This window comes from Pleurodeles waltl, chromosome 12 (genome assembly GCF_031143425.1).
Source record: "Pleurodeles waltl isolate 20211129_DDA chromosome 12, aPleWal1.hap1.20221129, whole genome shotgun sequence".
NCBI lineage: Eukaryota > Metazoa > Chordata > Amphibia > Caudata > Salamandridae > Pleurodeles > Pleurodeles waltl.
In genome coordinates this window covers 113,386,607-113,391,156 of record NC_090451.1, presented here as the reverse complement: position 1 = coordinate 113,391,156, position 4,550 = coordinate 113,386,607, and the positions used below count along the sequence as shown (strand labels likewise).

General features: G+C 43.9%; 1 non-coding gene across 1 annotated transcript; it reads right to left on the bottom strand.

Moving 5' to 3' along the window:
- Positions 1-3,913: 3,913 nt before the first annotated feature.
- On the bottom strand, positions 3,914-3,989 carry TRNAS-GCU (transfer RNA serine (anticodon GCU)). Its single transcript has one exon. It is a non-coding gene; the product is annotated as a tRNA-Ser (tRNA).
- Positions 3,990-4,550: the final 561 nt, after the last annotated feature.

Here is a 4,550-nt window from a genome sequence, read left to right as displayed (position 1 = left end):
GGTGGAGGAATCAGATACTGTCCATACTTGTAGATATCATGGGCCTGATTATGAGTTTGGTGGTGGGAGAGCACCAGAACAGTGGTGTGGAGACCGCTAGGTCGGGCCACAGAGCTGGAGGTCTCCACACTAGCCTCAGTACGAGTTTTCCACTGAGCTGACTGGCAGAAACCTTTGTTTGTACTGGTCAGCACAGTGGGGAACCTGCAGTAGCATTGTACTCAGTTTCACAAGGACAATGTTGTGGCCAGTGCAGGAGCCTCTCTGTGGCCCCCTGTATTTGTCCTCCACCAGCCTTTTTATGGCATTTGAACCACCATGAAAATGCTAGAGGAGAACATGGTTGTAGTCAGCACAGCAGCTCTGACTGCAGCTCCACCGTGGCTGATTACAACCACAACCGCTGTCATCCTGTCGGGATCAGAGGTCCTGAAAGAGATGGCGGTCTTTTGGCAGCACCGTCCGCCAATCTTGTAATATGGTGGTCAGACCGCCAGTTTCAGCGGTCTGACCTCCACTGCGAGTCTGGCAGGTTTTGAAGCATTAGACTCGTAATCTGGCCCAAAATGTTAAGGGTGAATGGCAGAAGATGCTCTTCCGTTAGAACGGAGGAGTGATGCCCCTCTGCCTAATATGCCCCCCAGGGATAAAAAATAAAATGGTAATAAAATGAATTTAGTGGCAGCAGTGAGCTATGCATAGTTTAAAGTGTGCATGTCTTTTTGGCTGTCTGTCTTGCGACAACCAGCCAGACATGGGCATTTTAAACTTCTCTAACTTATCTGCCTTAAAATAGCTGGGTTAAAGAAAGACCAAGCCTCCAGGGCTCTTGAAAGTGCTGAGAGAGGCCGCTCCCTCCAATGGGACTTCTCTCATCCTGCTTACCAGCATGAGAGCAGCGCCAGGATTGTTTAGGGGAATAGATCACTGTGCTACGTTAGAACCATTGCAACTTACGAACTGGAAGTAAGAAAATTACCTTGGTGTCAAAAGCAGTAATTCACTCACCTATCTACATAAAATACCAATCTGTGATCTTCATGTTAAACGATGGGCTTTGCAGGAGGCACATTACCCTTTTTGCTACTTTATGAGTAAGGCTCCCAATTTTCTGTTTTTGCTTATTTCTACAGATGAATACAGGCAGAAAACAATATGTGTCCTGTCAGTATTTATTTTTATAATTGGAAAAATACAAAAAAATGTGCTTCCGGTGAGTGACTCTCCATGCTGTCTTTCGTGAATTTTAAGGCAACAGCTGAGCAGACAGGATGGGAAGTTAAAAAACAGGTTGAGCTCTCCCTAAATACAGGCATGTTGACATATATTTGTAATATAATGCTGGTATGTACCTGAGGCTGTAGTGGTTTGCTATATTTGGCTGCTTAATTTGTTAAAACGCAAAGGGCATCAAAGTAATAGCACATGTTTGTCAGTTAAATAAATTTGGATGTATACCATTTTACAACTTCATTTGTTCTCAGAACACAAAAGAAAGATGGATAAATACCAGTCAGATGGCCAAAAAGTAATATGGATAAATACATACAGAAATTATTTAAAAAAAATACCATAAAACCGGGGAGTCGTATTTCTGAGTCAAAAGTGTGATTGGACAAAACGCTCCAAGAACTTCATTAACCACTAGTTTTCTTGCTGCTAATATATTATAATCTCCTCAGAATTGCTGGGCACACAAAGATCTTTGCAGCAGGTGTCTTAATTGAATAGTATGTTAAAATGCACCCTCGTTGTGATCAATTAATAAAGCTAGATTTACCGTCACGTACGTACTTACTGTCAGTTTTTTTGAAGCAGATTTGTCTACAAATAAATATATAAGTTGACTTTCAGACTCTGATTTTCAAACTCTGCCCCTCGTGACTCCACCCCTTTCCTCTACCACCACTTGACCCCAATGTATGGGATCCTGGAGACATTTTTTTCTAATTCCAGCACAGCTGACCTCTAATCCTTCATGGTTTCTTGCTCCATACATATGGGCACCACCAGTTGTGCGTTATAAAGATGAAAGCCATTGGTGAGTTCTATGAACATATGTAATCAGCATGTCAGAGTCCAAGTGTCTATGTAATGGCACAGAACTCTAAGGTTATTTTCATTTAATGCAGAAGTGGAACTTTGTTCCATATCATATTTGGGCTGCCTGTGGTATGCTTAATCTGGCCAGAAATGAGGCAGTGTCCTCCGGTGAGAGTGTGATTAACAACGGTGCTCGACGCTTACTTCCTTTGCCTCACCAAAACCTGTCATTTTTTTATTTGTTATTTACATAATTTTGCATAGCGCTGAGTAAGACATGATCATTATATCCCTGATCAGTGTGTATGTTAAAAAATATCCATTACAGAGAAAACCAAAAATTTAAAGACACGTCATGGAACAAAATAAACATGATAGCAATTGCCAACAACCTAAAAGGCCGAGAAGACAGTCTCTCAGCTCTGCCATCACAGCAGGTTGGGTTTGAGGCGCCCGTTGAATAAAATTAATCTTTTACGCTTCTGCAGACAGGACGGTTAGAGGAACATCGGAAGCAATCTCGCGCCTGTCATGCGTGACGCAATGGATGCCACACGGGGGGCTCTTTATGGCAGGGATGGTATGCCATGGAAGATTATGACATACACAGGTATGATAAGACTGCCAATGATTGATATAATTCCAAACAGACATGCATGTGTGCACTGCCGCCTGCAGACACGTGATGGCCACATACTGATCAGGGTGCACTCTACTCACATATAAGGGGGTCGCTAAAGCTCCACAATTAGCCACGAGGGCAACGTCATATGCAGATAAGACCTTCCAATCAAATGCTCACCACGTGAAGAAGTGACTGTGTAAATACGTAATGATGCACGTGTACTACAATGAGCCACCTGGTATCTGAGACGCGTGGGACATGCGTGTTCTGGCGTAAGTGGACATACACGAACTTCCAAGTGCGGTTCTTGGCTGTATGTGAGCCCTTTCGTCATACCTCTCGCCTGGTGCCTGCTGCTAGAGCTCCATGGCTGCCACATTCAGCGCCTACTGCTCTTCGTGGCGCCCTCATCTGAAACACTAACATGGTGCTACATTGTTAACTAAAACTTGTATCCACGTAGTCCACATACTAGGCAAGTGTGAAGGCTTTTTAGTTGTACACTCTTCTTTGTTTACACACTACATTTGCCTTCGCTTGGTGACATAACGCGGGCAGAGTATGTAAAATAAATTCTAATTCTCAGAGCACCAAAGTTCCACATGTGCATTTCTGATCTTAAGCTTTGCAACTGTTTAGGCCCAGCATGTGCACCGCGTCTTTTTCCGAGCGTGACACGAGTCACATGCCATGCATGGGTTTCAACTCTTACTGGAGTGCAGAGTCCCAAAGCACAGTAAGAATAAGGTTGACAATTAAGAAGAAAATGTACAGCAGTGAATGGAAGATAGAGTTAAAGTGCGGCGAATGGATTGATTTTCTCGGCGTGGACTCACCATACTGTGATGCCGAGCAAATCACACCTGTTGCTAAAATGAACCAGCCTAGGGGGTAATGGAACTGGTGCGCTCCGATACCTGATACCTTCGGCCACGGTTCGCGCTATATGCATTTTTTTATACATAGGTCGAACTAAAACTGCAAGATCACGTCCAGCGTAAACTCAGTCCAAGGACATCGGTTCTATTTTCAGGAGCATCAGATGACACTACAGGGGGTTTTACTGTTGTTGTTTTAGGCACAGTTTGAGTGATTAGGCCAAAATAGCAAGAAGGTGTTTGCACCACTTTAAGGAGGGGCTGGGGGTTTGATTAGACAAGCTTTAATTGTTGGCTTTTCGTCTTTTTTCAGTCACATGGAAAGTTGTTATTCATCAATATTTAATGTAAACTAAAGCAGAAGTTCCGACGAGGGTGGGATTCGAACCCAGCGTGCACAATGGATTAGCAGTCCATCGCCTTAACCACTCGGCCACCTCGTTGATGTATATAACGTTGTGTCAGATATGTATCTTGTGTTACTGCTATGGGCTGCGATTGTGCACAATACCAACGAAATGATGAGGGTGATCTGACGAGGCACAAAATCTCTGTCATTTGGCGAGTATACCACGCCCCATCTCTACCTGGAGCGTCTTCGCAGTTACTAACACGGACACGCTGAAACCAATCTTTATGCAGTGTGTGCTGGGCCGTGTTGTTTAGGAGAACATTATGTCACTGAGCACAGATGGGTAACTGACACTGACTACGAGGCACTGATGCGACTGGCTTTTAAAAATCAGTCACTAACTTTAAAACCGGTCACCTACAGGCCACCAACAGGTACTGGTATAAATGATCCTACCACAGAGATGCAGCCTGGCCCCTGCGGGTGAAAGACCTCTTGTCACTAAATCTATCAACAAGAGGCCGTGAAGTCACTAAGAATCAGAAACAATGATGTCACTAAATCTGCCAATCAGAAGCTGTGATGTATTGTCGTTAAGAGACCATTTTATAAGTAAACCTGTCCCTCAGAGGAAGTGATGTCACTGAGAGGC